Source organism: Salmo trutta, chromosome 17 (genome assembly GCF_901001165.1).
Source record: "Salmo trutta chromosome 17, fSalTru1.1, whole genome shotgun sequence".
NCBI classification, from domain to species: domain Eukaryota; kingdom Metazoa; phylum Chordata; class Actinopteri; order Salmoniformes; family Salmonidae; genus Salmo; species Salmo trutta.
Window position 1 is genome coordinate 50634080 of NC_042973.1, and position 15824 is coordinate 50649903.

Consider the following 15824-nt stretch of genomic DNA (forward strand, 5'->3'; position numbering starts at 1 on the left):
TATGGTTCCCAATTAGAGGCAGCTGTTTATCGTTGCCTCTGATTGGGGATCATATTTAGGTAGCCATTTCCCCACCTGTGTTTTGTGGGATATTGTTTGTGTTTGGTTGCCTGTGTGCACGTCATGACTTCACGTTTCGTTGTTTCTTTTTTGTTTTGTTTGTTTTACGGAGATTAAAAATATGTGGAACTATACTCACGCTGAGCCTTGGTCCGCTCATTACGACGATCATGACAAATTGTTTAATTGTTCAACATCCTTATGGCTAGGGGGTAGAAACTGTTAAGGAGCCTTTTGGTTCTGGACTTGGCGCTACATTACCGCTTGCCGTGCAGTAGCAGAGAGAACAGTCTATGACTTCGGTGACTGAAGTCTTTGACAATTTATTGGGTCTTCCTCTGACACCGTCTAGTAGATAGGTCCTGGATGGCAGGAAGCTTGGCCCCAGTGATGTACTGAGCCGTACGCACTACCCACTGTAGCGCTTTACGGTCAGATGCCAAGCAGTTGCCATACCAGGCGGTAATGCAACCAGTCAGGATATTTTCGATGGTGCAGCAGTATAACTTTTTTGAGGATCTGGGGACCCATGCCAAATCTTGTCAGTCTCCTGAGGGGGAGAAGTTGTCCAATCAATTGAATTTACCACAGGTGGACTCCAATCAAGTTGTAGAAACAACTCAAGCATGATCAATGGAAACAGGATGCACCTGAGCTCAATTTTGAGTCTCATAGCAGAGGGTGCTATGGGCAAGTCATTCAGGCGGAAATTGAGAAAAAAGGGGGCCTAGCCCTAAGAAATTATATAAATAAGGTATTTCTGTTTCAATTTATTATACATTTGCAATTTTTTTTTCGCTTTGTCATTATGGGGTTTTGTGTGTGTATCAGGAAAAAACGTATTTAATCAATTTTAGAATCCGGCTGTAACAAAAAATGTGTAAGAAGTCAAAGTGTCTGAATTCTTTCCGAATGCACTGTATTGTCTCATTTATCTGACGTAGTGTTTTCTTTAGTTCTTTACCTGTCTGTACTGATGACTCGGTATACACAGTATACAAACCCTCCCTGGATTTTGTGTTAAACACTCTACAACCAAGCTTTCTTAGTGTCCAACAAGCCCTTAACCTTGCTCTCAACATCTCCAAATTAAAGGTCATGTGAATTGGTAAGAAGAATGCCCCTCTCCCCACAGGTGTGATTACTACCCTTGAGGGTTTAGAGCTTGAGGTAGTCACCTCATACAAGTACTTGGGAGTATGGCTAGATGGTACACTGTCCTTCTCTCAGCACATATTAAATCTGCAGGCTGAAGTTAAATCTAAACTTGGTTTCCTCTATTGTAATCACTCCTCTTTCACCCCAACTACCAAACTAACCCTGATTCAGATGACCATCCTACCCATGCTAGATTACGGAGATGTAATTTATAGATCGGCAGGTAAGAGTCCTCTCGAGCGGCCAGATGTTCTTTACCATTCGGCCATCAGATTTGCCACCAATGCTCCTTATAGGACACATCCCTGCACTCCATACTCCTCTGTAAACTGGCCATTTCTGTCTACCCGTCGCAAGACCCAATGGTTGATGCTTATTTATAAAACCCTCTTACGCCTCAATATCTGAGATATCTACTGCAGCCCTCATCCTCCACATACCACAACCGTTCTGCCAGTCACATTCTGTTAAAGGTCCCCAAAGCACACACATCTCTGGGTCGCTTGTCTTTTCAGTTCGCTGCAGCTAACGACTGGAACGAGCTGCACAAACACTCAAACGGAACAGTTTTATCTCAATATCTTCATTCAAAGACTCAATCATGGCTACTCTTGCTGACAGTTGTGGCTGCTTTGCATGATGTATTGTTGTCTCTACCTTCTTGCCTTTTGTGCTGGTGTCTGTTCCCAATAATGATTGTACCATGTTTTGTGCTGCTACCATGTTGTGCTGCTACCATGTTGTTGTCATGTTGTGATCCTACCATGTTGTGTTGTCATGTGTTGCTGCCTAGCTATGTTGTTGTCTTAGGTCTCTCTTTATGTAGTGGTGTGTTGTCTCTCTTGTTGTGATGTGTCTTTTGTCCTATATTTTTTTTCTTAATTAAAAAAAAAATATTTCAATATATTTTTTCATCCCAGCCCACGTCCCTGCAGAAGGCCTTTTGCCTTTTGGTGGGCCATCATTGTAAATAAGAATTTGTTCTTAATGTACTTGCCTAGTTAATTAAAGGTTATATAAATTAAATAAATAAAAATATGATTACCATTTGAGGTCAGTGAAGTCACAGTTTCACTGAGGACATATCTCAGATTTCACACATACTTGACGTCAGTGACAGGGGTGAAAAGGAGCAAAATTTAAAATCTCTGTGTACTGTTTTTTTCCTCAGGGCTCGTTGGTCTAGGGGTATGATTCTCGCTTTGGGTGCGAGAGGTCCCGGGTTCAAATCCCGGACGAGCCCTTTTTTGAGGAAATAAATTGCCTTTATTCAGTTTGTGAATACGTAGAGCCTATGAGAACGAGGAGACGTTTAAGTATGAGGTGGGATTTCCCAGTCCGTTTTGTTGGTGGCTAAGGGCTGTGTCCAGGCACTCCACGTTGCGTCGTAATAAGAACAGCCCTTAGCCGTGGTGCATTGGCCAAATACCACACCTCCTCGGGCATTATTGCTTAACTATAGTATTATAAGGACTGTCAACAACTGGCAAGTCTACTTTATAAATTCTCTTATCTGTCAGCCACTGAAAATTCCATGTTTTTTTTACCTATAACACTATAGTCCTGCATAGTCCTCAATTTCCACAATCCAAAGATAACAGGCAAACCTACAGTTCTTCATAAACATGTCAGTCACAGACAAAGGTTTTTGTTTGCAAATCTGACAACGTATGTATAAACTTCCAAAACAGTGTTTGTGACTACCACCAGAGGGCAGTCTAACAGTAGAACTGTATTCAGAAAAAACCTGCCACATCACATACTCTGGAAATGAACACAGACCTATGAGGAGGAGGAAGAAACGAAACTTTAACTATGGGATAAGAATTGTAGTGATGGCTCGTTGGTCTAGGGGTATGATTCTCGCTTAGGGTGCGAGAGGTCCCGGGTTCAAATCCCGGACGAGCCCACCTTTTGGTGGAAAAGGTTGCTTATATTTAGGGTTAATGTGGTTCTATTAGTAATTGAAAAGTCACGGATAAAGTGGTAAGACAAATTGTAACAATAGGAAAATGGTAGCCTGTAAAAAAAATAAACTACAACTACACTATACTATATTCAAGTTTGTAAAATAATTAGTATTCGACTTTCTATTAATAGTATTTTATGAATAGATAAGACAGCATTAGAAGAAAGGATAATTAGCTAAATACTAAATATATAGAAGTGGAACACAACATGGTAGGGATTAAAACACAGCAAACAGAGGACATAGAAGGCACAGTATGTAGGTATGTGCGGGTGTATAGTGGTGTAAGGTGGGGTGTGTGTTTTGTGTTTGGAAAAGTGTGGCATTAAGTGAGTGAAAAAGGAAAATGGTTGCAAATCCCAGAGCCCATGTGTGTCTGCGAGCAGGGGTTTTGAGAGAGAGCTTTCAATTTTGTGATATGGGATACACATTTTACACCCCACCTGAGCGACACTAAGGAGAAGACTTTATCTGTTTTCTGGGCCTACTGTAAGTAGCCTATACACAGCCAAAACAGAAAGATAAATGCGGCCAGAGACCCACTAAAGCAGCATCGCCCCGTAAAGATTCTGAGCCTGCCTGGCAGGGTTGGTCCTTCAAAGCCAAAGCCCCCTGATGGGTGAGCATAATATACAAGGAGTTTCTCAAAGCTGCTAATGAGAACCTTGATGACCTTGTACCTAGCCAGTGGGGATTCTGGTGTGGTACCCCCTCCCAGGTAGTGGCAGTGCTGGCAACACTTGCTACAGTAAGCCATCGGGAGGGGGTAACACTCGGACAATCAGAGAGGGGTCAAATTATTGTGGCCCTGGTGGAACAAAATAATCAAACATCTGACTGCACATAGATGCTTGGGAAAATGGTCACATAGCAAAGCAAATATCATGGAACAGCGATATGGACACTTAATCACTATGGTACTATTTAATGGTACGTTTACAAAGATGCATTCGGAAAATATTCAGACCCATTGACTTTTTCTACATCTTGTTACGTTACAGCCTTATTCCAAAATGTATTAAATAAATAAAAAATCCTCAACAATCTACACACTATACCCCATAATTACAAAGTGAAAACAGGTTTTTAGCAATTTTCCCAAATGTATTAAACATTTTAAAAAATAAGAAAAACCCTGGAATGAGTAGGTGTGTCCAAACTTTTCATTGGTACTGTGTATATAAACAGTGTATTCGGAAAGTATTCAGACCCCTTGACTTTTTCCACATTTTGTTACGTTACAGCCTTATTCTAAAATTGATTAAATTATATTTTTCCTCGTTAATCTACACACAATATCCCATAATGACAAAGCAAAAACTGGTTTTTGAAATTTTGGTCAGGGAGGTGACCAAGAACCCAATGGTCACTCTGAAAGCTCCAGAGGTCCTCTGTGGAGATGGGAGAATCTTCCAGAAGGACAACCATCTCTGCAACACTCCACCAATCAGGCCTTTATGGTAGAGTGGCCAGACAGAAGCCACTCCTCAGTAAAAGGCACATGACAGCCCACTTGGAGTTTGCCAAAAGGCATTTAAAGACTCTCAGACCATTAGAAGCAAGATTCTCTTGTCTGATGAAACCAAGATTGAACTCTTTGGCCTGAATACCAAGCGTCATGTCTGGAGGAAACCTGGCACCATCCCTTCGTTGAATCATGCTGGTGTCAGCATCATGCTGTGGGGATGTTTTTCAGCGACGGGACCTGGGAGACGAATCAGGATCGAGGCAAAGATGAACAGAACAAATTACAGAGAGATCCTTGACAAAAACCGGCTTCAGAGAGCTCAGGACTTCAGACTGGTTCTCTGGTCTGATTCTCTGGTCTGATGAAACCAAGATTGAACTCTTTGGCCTGAAAGCCAACATCTGATGGAAACCTGGCACCATCCAAGCTTCCTGCCATCCAGGACCTCTATACCAGGCGGTGTCAGAGGAAGGCCCTAAAAATTGCCAAAGACTCCAGCCACCCTAGTCATAGACTGTTCTCTCTGCTACCGCACGGCAAGCGGTACCCGGAGCGCCAAGTCTAGGTCCAAGAGGCTTCTTAATAGCTTCTGCCCCCAAGCCATAAGACTCCTGAACAGCTAATCAAATGGCTACCCAGACTTTTGCATTTTTTTATTTTTAATACATTTGCTAAAATTTCTAAAAAACTATTTTTGCTTTGCCATTATGGGGTATTGTGTGTAGATTGATGAGGGGAAAAATATATTTTATCTATCTTAGAATAAGGCTGTAACGTAACAAAACGTGGAAAAAGTCAAGGGGTTTGAACACTTTCCGAATACAAATCAAATTTAATTTGTCATGTGCGGAATCCAACAGGTGTAGACCTTACAGTGAAATGCCTTCTTAACAAGCCTTTAATCAACAATGCAGTTTTAAGAAAAATATCTAAAATTAACAAATAATTAAAGAGCAGCAATAGAATAGACTGTATATTATGATAAATATAATTTTAAGTTTTATGTCATTATGGTAAATGGTGAAATAAGTATAGCCAGTTATAATTGTAATGGCTTAGCAGATAATGAGGAAAGACTATCCGTATTTACCTGGCTAAAAGAGAAGGAAAATAATATCTATTGTTTACAGGAAACACCGTCAGCAATTTTAGATGAAGTTGTGTGGAAAAAGGACTGGGTGGGGGGGGGGGGGGGGAATATACTTCTCCCATGGCCAAAGTAACTCAAAAAGGGTGATGATATGTGCAAAATGTCCAAACAGATCCGCAAGGTAGACAGATGATTTCTAATATGTTAATGGACCATAAACAGATATGGCTCATTAACCTATATGGTCCAAATAAGGATGATCCATGCTTTTTTGAAAATATAATAAACCAAACCTACAAGCAAAACAAGAATATTATTACGGTTGGAGATTATAATACGGTTTTAAATACCTCGATGGACCGTAAAGGAAATCACCCTCATGCACTTAAGGAAATCACAAATGTCATGGATATATGAAGGCTTAAATATCCTGACCTAGTGAGGTATACATGGCGGAGGCTCAATCGAGCTAGACGTCTTGACTACTTTCTTATGTCATTCTCGTTGGCACCAAAAGATTAAAATGTGTTGATAGGGAACAGAATGCGGTCGGACCATCAAATAATTGGCATAGACATTACTCTTACAGAATTTCCACATGGGCGAGGATATTGGACATTTAATCTAAACCTACTGGATGATAACTTGTTTATAACTAGGACAGAAAAATGTTTAACTAACTTTTTCCGAGATAACATTGTTACGATGTACGCTGAGAGTCGGGAAGCAAGTTCAGGGAGTGAATACATTTAATAAATAAATGAACAAAACAAGAAACACAAACAGCGCACCGACATGAAACAGGAAGTGGCGGTTCTGGGGGGGGGGACGGGCTGGGGGGACCAGTGCCCCTGTGAGAACAATTTTGGACCCCCTTGTGGCACCCATAAATGTGGAGTATGAAATCATTTTGACATAACAAATTTTTGCTATCGTTCTTTTTTTACATCCGTTATTAGACAGTGGCAACGCGGAACACTAATGATTATGAACATGGTCTTTTGCCTGCTAATACCTGCAACGCAGTGAAGAATACGATATGACAACAACAATGTCTAATGTAACTGGCCCCTCTAACAGTACAACTGGCCCCAGCTTGGCTCCCCCAGTTGAAATGGTCTAGAACCGCCACTGGAAACAGGAACAATCACGACTGGGGTAAGAAACCAAAGGGAGTGACATATAAAGGGTGATGGAGTCCAGGTGAGTGTCATTATGCACGTAATGCTGGTGACAGGTGTGCGCTCTAACGAGCAGCCTGGTGACCTAGAGGCTGGAGAGGGAGCACACATGACAAACATAGGTCCAGCAGATCACCTTATTGTATGGGGCACAAATACTTTACAAATAAAGCAAACTGGATGGAATATGGGGGAAAATGCGTCAATTTATTTTTTAATCTTCAACATAGAAATGCTACCAAAAATAATTTACTAAAACTTGCTACAAATGACAGAGTCATAAAAACAAAATGAGTCGCACACTCCATATGTATAAACTTCCAGTGATTTATTGGGTAAAACACCAACGTTTCGGCATCACTGTGTCTTCTTCAGGGTAATGTCATGAATGCTTGAAACGGGTTAGGTAGACAAAATAGTGCAATTAGTGCAACCAATGACAATAGTGAGGGGTGTGTCATAATTATTAGGTTGATTAGAATGAATTGAGTGAAACTGTTAAAAGACAAAAGTTTACAGCATATTGAATATATTAGGCTATTGTTAGCATAAGATTAGCATCAACATACATTATTGTTTAATTTAATTACACATACACTACCATTGAAAGGTTTGCGGTCACTTAGAAATGTCCTTGTTTTTGAAAGAAAAACTGGCCTTCTTTAGACTAGTTGAATATCTGGAGCATCAGCATTTGTGGGTTTGATTACAGGCTCAAAATGGCCAGAAACAAAGACCTTTCTTCTGAAACTCATCAGTCTATTCTTGTTCTGAGAAATGAAGGCTATTCCATGCGAGAAATTGCCAAGAAACTGAAAATCTCGTACAACGCTGTGTACTACTCCCTTCACAGAACAGAGCAAACTGGCCCTAACCAGAATAGAAAGAGGAGTGGGAGGCCCCGGTGCACAACTGAGCAAGAGGACAAGTACATTAGAGTGTCTAGTTAGAGAAACAGACGCCTCACAAGTCCTCAACTGGCAGCTTCATTAAGTAGTACCCGCAAAACACCCGTCTCAACGTCAACAGTGAAGAGGGAACTCCAGGATGCTGGCCTTCTAGGGGAGTAATATTTGGGTTCAACCATAATGCATAATAAGCATCATCAACAGGGGGAACATATTGGGTGTACGCTGATACGCCGTAGAAAGAATATATTGATTTGTAAGACTTGTTCATAGAAAATATAATTGTTCATAAAAGGGCCTGAGATCAAAGTAAATATTCCAACCACTTGGGGTCAATGTTTTTAAACAGGATATCCAGTAGGCCTCCCTCTGTAGTAGTAGGATATCTATGTTACCTCCTCTCCTTGGTAGAGCAACATGCTCAATACCTGTCCGTTTGAGGGAGGAGATGGGATGGTTAGCTTCAACAAAGTGAGCTGCTACTGGATAGTCAGTGTTCTTACACCCGATTGAGCTGCGGTGTTCAGCTATGCGTTGTCATTTCGTTTGTCCTATGTAGGCTTTCCCACATGAACAGATGAGATAGATTACTCCCTTTGTCTTGCATGGGATGATACCCCTAACAGGGATTTTTCGACCTGTATGTGGGTGTCTAAAGAAGGATGTTCTTGTCATGCTATTGCACTGTGCGCATGAGCAACATTTGTAGTTTCCATTTGGAATGGGCGTCAAGAGTGTTGAGTGGGCTCAGGGAGCAGATCAGATCTCACTAAGCTATCTCCAATATTGCGACTACGCTTATAGACCACCAGTGGTGGTTCCTTGAAAAGGTGTGCAATGTTTTTGTCTGATTGAAGAATATGCCAGTGCTTTTTCAGGATTTCTTTCATTTTCTCCGAACACTTGGTGTACTTAGTGCAAAAGACTGTTTTTCTTCTTTGCTTTAGTTTTTAGCAATTCCTCTCTTGGTTTTTGAGATATTTTCATCACTGCAGCATCAAGAGTTTTGTCCATGTAGCCTCTCATTTAGTGTCTAAGTCTGTATGTAATGCATCATTCTCTTTGATGATTCAAAAGTCCAGATAGATTATTTTTCTCTCATCAGTCTGCATGGTGAATTTGAGTTTGGAGTTTGGAATTCATTAATTCCTGCTGATTTCCTTCGCAGAGCACAAAGACATCATCTATGTATCTATTCCATATGAGGATTTTAGAAAGTAGGGGGCATGTCTCTGTTTGTGTATGAGTGCTTTCTCAAGTTGTCCCACATACAGGTTTGCATAGTTGGGGGAAAAGGGGGAGCCCATAGCTACACTCCGAATTTGAAGGAAAAAGTCTGACTCAAAGATTAAGTAGTTATTGGATAATACCAGTTAAGTGAGTTGTAAGATGCATTCATTGGATGGAGCAAGGGTAGGGTCTTTCTGCTGAAGGAAGTGTTACAGTTCCTGCAAGCCTCCAGTGTGTGGGATGTTAGTGTACAAGCTCTCCACATCAAAGGTGGCCAGCAGGTATCCTTCTTTAGCCCTCTTCTCAATCAGATCATGTGACTAGTGTCTTTGACATAAGATGGGAGATTCTTTAACCATCGGTTTGATGTGGTGGTCCACAAACTTGGAAATGTTCGATGTCACAGAGTTGATTGCTGCTACAATGGGTCTACCTGGGGGAGGAGACACTTGTTTGTGTAATTTAGCGACTGTATCTTAGGAAATTCACTTTTTTTTGTGTGATTTGTCCAGATTCCCAACCGCTTTCCACTGTGGATGTGATACTATGCTTGAATTCTAGGATTGAATTCATAATTCAGTTTGTGATAGAAGTCATCTTTAGAGTCACCCATGATTCACCAAACAATATTTTGAAATAGGAAGCAAAGTATTTTAAGCATATGTTTTCATTTCAGTCTCCTCCATCTCCACTAATCGAAGTTAATCTTCTATTAATGATATAAAATGAACAGCTATACAGAGACTCATGTGAAGGCCAAATTACCGAGGAGGAACTTCTTCATGCAATTAAAGCCATTAAGTCCGCGAAAACTCCAGGGCTGGATGGAGTACAAGTGGAGGTATACCAAACCTTTTATGATATACTCAGAGGACCGTTATTAGCATGTTTTAACCACTCCCATAAAAATTGCAGATTATCAGATACTCAACAAGAAGGTCTGATTTCCTTATTAATGAAACAGGATCCAAGTGGTAAATATAAAGATCCAGTCCATTAAAGAAATTGGAGGCCCCTTACACTTCAGTGTTGTGATGCAAAGAGGTATTGTCGGATATTATTCTTCCTAATCAGACATATTTTTTTTACATGGACAATACATTGGAGATAATATAAGACAAGTACTGGAAACAATAGAACACTGACAAATCTGGGAAACCAGGGCTGGTATTCATAGCTGACTTTGAAAAAGCTTTTGATAAAGTACAACTGAAATGTATATATAAATCCCTGGAATATTTCCATTTTGGAGAATCTCTTAGAATATTAGTTGAAGTCATGAATAGTTACCCTAGGTGTAAAATAGTAAATAATGGCTACTTCTCAGAAAGTATTAAACTGTCAAGAGGAGTAAAACAAGGTTTGGCATATCAGCATATCTATTTATTATGGCCTTTGAAATGTAAGTATTAAAATCAGATCCAACAATAACATCAAGGGGCTAGAAATCCAGGGCTTAAAAACAAAAGTGTCATTGTACGCTGATTCATGCTTTCCTTTAAATCCACAATTTGGATCCCTCCACGGATCTAGATACTTTTTCTAACCTCTAAAATACACTGCTCATAAAAATAAAGGGAACACTAAAATAACACATCCTAGATCTGAATGAATGAAATAATCTTGTTAAATACTTTTTTCTTTACATAGTTGAATGTGCTGACAACAAAATCACACAAAAATAATCAATGGAAATCCAATTTATCAACCCATGGAGGTCTGGATTTGGAGTCACACTCAAAATTAAAGTGGAAAACCACACTACAGGCTGATCCAACTTTGATGTAATGTCCTTAAAACAAGTCAAAATGAGGCTCAGTAGTGTGTGTGGCCTCCACGTGCCTGTATGACCTCCCTACAACGCCTGGGCATGCTCCTGATGAGGTGGCGGATGGTCTCCTGAGGGATCTCCTCCCAGACCTGGACTAAAGCATCCGCCAACTCCTGGACAGTCTGTTCTGTGGTGCAACGTGGCGTTGGTGGATGGAGTGAGACATGATGTCCCAGATGTGCTCAATTGGATTCAGGTCTGGGGAACGGGCGGGCCAGTCCAGAGCATCAATGCCTTCCTCTTGCAGGAACTGCTGACACACTCCAGCCACATGAGGTCTAGCATTGTCTTGCATTAGGAGGAACCCAGGGCCAACCGCACCAGCATATGGTCTCACAAGGGGTCTGAGGATCTCATCTCGGTACCTAATGGCAGTCAGGCTACCTCTGGCGAGCACATGGAGGGCTGTGCGGCCCCCCAAAGAAATGCCACCCCACACCATGACTGACCCACCGCCAAACCGGTCATGCTGGAGGATGTTGCAGGCAGCAGAACATTCTCCACGGCGTCTCCAGACTCTGTCACGTCTGTCACGTGCTCAGTGTGAACCTGCTTTCATCTGTGAAGAGCACAGGGCGCCAGTGGCGAATTTGCCAATCTTGGTGTTCTCTGGCAAATGCCAAACGTCCTGCACGGTGTTGGGCTGTAAGCACAACCCCCACCTGTGGACATCGGGCCCTCACACCACCCTCATGGAGTCTGTTTCTGACCGTTTTAGCAGACACATGCACATTTGTGGCCTGCTGGAGGTCATTTTGCAGGGCTCTGGCAGTGCTCCTCCTGCTCCTCCTTGCACAAAGGTGGAGTAGCGGTCCTGCTGCTGGGTTGTTGCCCTCCTACGGCCTCCTCCACGTCTCCTGATGTACTGGCCTGTCTCCTGGTAGCACCTCCATGCTCTGGACACTACGCTGACAGACACAGCAAACCTTCTTGCCACAGCTCGCATTGATGTGCCATCCTGGATTAGCTGCACTACCTGAGCCACTTGTGTGGGTTGTAGACTCCGTCTCATGCTACCACTAGAGTGAAAGCACCGCCAGCATTCAAAAGTGACCAAAACATCAGCCAGGAAGCATAGGAACTGAGAAGTGGTCTGTGGTCACCACTTGCAGAACCACTCCTTTATTGGGGGTGTCTTGCTAATTGCCTATAATTTCCACCTGTTGTCTATTCCATTTGCACAACAGCATGTGAAATTTATTGTCAATCAGTGTTGCTTCCTAAGTGGACAGTTTGATTTCACAGAAGTATGAATGACTTGGAGTTACATTGTGTTGTTTAAGTGTTCCCTTTATTTTTTTGAGCAGTATATTACGTATTGGATCACAAAAAAATACAACTTTAACATTACCATGTAGTTTACCAATAAAAAGGTTTGACGGTGATGTGGACATACTCAGTATACATATCGCAAAATAAATAAATGATCTCACTACAATACATTTTAATAGAAAGTTAGCAAAAATAGATAAAATCTTGCTATGATGGAAAGGAAAATAACTGTCTATTTGTGGAAAAACATGAAATGAATGAAAATGAAATAATCTACAAAATGTAGCAATTTTTAAAACAAGCCATAGAAAGCTGGTTGCAACTTCAGTTTAATCCACCAGAGAAGACAGAACAAATAATAAAACAAATGTTGTGGTTAAACTCAAATGTACTAATTGACCAAAAAAATCATTATTTTTGGAATAATAAAAAAAAGTATAATCTTTGTGAATGATATCATAAATAGGACTGGCGGAGTTATGTCACACATGCAGCTAAACAAAAAATACATGGAAATGTCTGCTCTACCCAAAATTACAACCAACTAATTGCAGCATTACCGCAAAAATGAAAGAAGCAAGTGGACCGTGGGAGAAAGTAAGGAACTTGTCTGTCGGCCCTGCATTAAAGACCAAAATTGGTTAAAGAAAATTGTGATAAATAAAAAGTATACCAGTTTCATTTAAGGACCAATAGAATGTTATATATAGTGCATTCGGAAAGTATTCAGACCCCTTGACTTTTTCCACATTTTGTTACGTTACAGCCTTATTCTAAAATGGATTAAATAAAAAATCCCAAAGCCACTCATGCATTGTCTTGGCTGTGTAATTAGGGACGGTGTCCTGTTGGAAGATGAACCTTTACTCTGGAGCAGGTTTTCATCAAGGATCTCTCTCTACTTTGCTCTGTTCATCTTTCCCTCGATACTGACTACTATCCCAGAATCTGCCACTGAAAAACATCACCCACAACATGATGCTGCCACCACCATGCTTCACCGTAGGGATGATGCTAGGTTTCCTCCAGACGTGACACTTGGCATTCAGGCAAAAGAGTTTGGTTTCATCAGACCAGAAAATGTTGTTTCTCTTGGTCTGAGTCCTTTAGGTGCAAACTCCAAGCGGGTTGTCATGTGCCTTTTACTGAGGAGTGGCTTCCATCTGGCGACTCTACCATAAAGGCCTGATTGGTGGAGTGCTGCAGAGATGGTTGTCCTTCTGGAAGGTTCTCCCATCTCCACAGAGGAACTCTGGAGCTCTGTCAGAGTGATCACCGGGTTCTTGGTCACCTCCCTGACCAAGGCCCTTCTCCCTTAAATGTTCAGAGTGGCCGGGTAGCTAGCTCTAGGAAGAGTCTTTGTGGTTCCAAACTTCTTCCATTTAAGAAATGTGGAAGCACTGTGTTCTTGGGGACCTTCAGTGCAGCAGAAATGTTTTAGTACCCTCCCCAGATCTGTGCGTCGACACAATCCTGGCCTGGAGCTCTAGGGACAATTCCTTCGACCTCATGGCTTGGTTTATGCACCGACATGCACTGTCAACTGTGGGACCTTATACAGACAGGTGTGTGCCTTTCCAAATAATGATCAATGGAAACAGGATGCACCGGAGCTCGATTTTGAGTTTCATAACAAAGGGTCTGAATACTTATGTAAATAAGGTATTTCTGTATTTTTTTTTGCAAACATTACTAAAGACCTGTTTTTTGCTTTGCCATTATGGGGTATTGTGTGTTGATTGATAAATTTTTTGGTATTTAATACATTTTAGAATAAGGCTGTAGCGTATCAAATTGTGGAAAAAGTCAAGGAGTCTGAATACTTTCCGAATGCACAGGTTAATAACTTTTGTGAAACAGCAAAGTTTAAAATATATGGCAAATAGTAATCAAACTGGATGGTCTTCAGAAATAAATGGGAGGGGTATATGTATTTTATATGTATGCATGCATGCATGTATGTATGTATGTATGTATGTATGTGTGACGACCCTCCCACTCTGTCTGCTGTATTTTCTCTCTTTGCTCTTGTTCCTTATTAGGATGCCAGTGGGCGGAGTGGGAAGGGTCGTCAGCTAGATGGGAAACACCTGGGCTCGGGTGTGTGCCAGGATAAAGACACCTCTTCCACAGTCATTGGGAGACTCTCTCCACACAGACACCTTGTTGATTTTGGTTGTGTAGTTTTGTGGCTTTTTGGTTATTTGCTTTGGCACCTTTCAACACCCTGCATTATTACATTCAGGTATGCAAAACACTCACTTACACTACTGATTACTGATTACACATGCCATTGTTAATTACTTAGTTACTTTATTTAATAAATATATATTTTTGTTACTCCTTGTCTCCACGTTGTCTCCCTTTTGTTGCGAACTCTGAGCCGGTTCGTAACTATGTATGTATGTATGTATGTATGTATGTATGTATGTATGTATGTATGTATGTATGTATGTATGTATATATATAAACTCATATATAAAATCCAAATAACTTCACAGATCTTCATTGTAAAGGGTTTAAACACTGTTTCCCATGCTTGTTCAATTAATCATAAACAATTAATGAACATGCAGCTGTGGAACGGTCGTTAAGACACTAACAGTTTACAGACGGTAGGCAATTGAGGTCACAGCTATGAAAACTTAGGACACTAAAGAGGCCTTTCTACTGACTCTGAAAAACACCAAAAGAAAGATGCCCAGGGTCCCTGCTCATCTGCATGAACGTGCCTTAGGCATGCTGCAAGGAGGCATGAGGACTGCAGATGTGGCCAGGGCAATAAATTGCAATGTCCGTACTGTGAGACGCCTAAGACAGCGCTACAGGGAGACAAGACGGACAGCTGCTCGTCCTCGCTGTGGCAGACCACGTGTAACAACACCTGCACAGGATCGGTACATCCGAACATCACACTTGCGGGACAGATACAGGATGGCAACAACAAATGCCCGAGTTACACCAGGAACGCACAATCCCTTCATCAGTGCTCAGACTGTCCGCAATAAGCTGAGAGAGGCTGGACTGAGGGCTTGTAGGCCTGTTGTAAGGCAGGACCTCACCAGACATCACCGGCAACAATGTTGCCTATGGGCACAAACCCATCGTTGCTGGACCAGACAGGACTGGCAAAAAGTGTGAGCATTACACGGAGGCCTGTACTCTGGTGCGGAATCAATTTGGAGGTGGAGGGTCCGTCATGGTCTGGGGCAGTGTGTCACAGCATCATCGGACTGAGCTTGTCATTTCAGGCAATCTCAACTCTGACCGTTACAGGGAAGACATCCTCCTCCCTCATGTGGTACCCTTCCTGCAGGCTCATCCTGACATGACCCTCTAGCAAGACAATGCCACCAGCCATACTGCTCGTTCTGTGCGTGATTTCCTGCAAGAAAGGAATGTCAGTGTTCTGTCATGGCCAGCGAAAAGCCCGGATCTTAATCCCATTGAGCACGTCTGGGACCTGTTGGATTGGAGGGTGGGGGCTATGGCTATTCAGCCCCAGAATGTCAGGGAACTTGCAGATGCCTTGGTGGAAGAATGGGGTAACAACTCACAGCAAGAACTGGCACATCTGGTGCAGTACACAAGGAGGAGATGCACTGCAGTACTTAAAGCAGCTGGTGGCCACACCAGATACTGACTGTTACTTTTGAT

General features: G+C 41.8%; 2 non-coding genes across 2 annotated transcripts; both read left to right on the plus strand.

Moving 5' to 3' along the window:
• Positions 1-2389: 2389 nt before the first annotated feature.
• Positions 2390-2461, plus strand: trnap-ugg (transfer RNA proline (anticodon UGG)). The gene has a single exon. It is a non-coding gene; the product is annotated as a tRNA-Pro (tRNA).
• Positions 2462-3055: 594 nt separating this feature from the next.
• trnap-agg (transfer RNA proline (anticodon AGG)) lies at positions 3056-3127 on the plus strand. Its single transcript has one exon. It is a non-coding gene; the product is annotated as a tRNA-Pro (tRNA).
• Positions 3128-15824: the final 12697 nt, after the last annotated feature.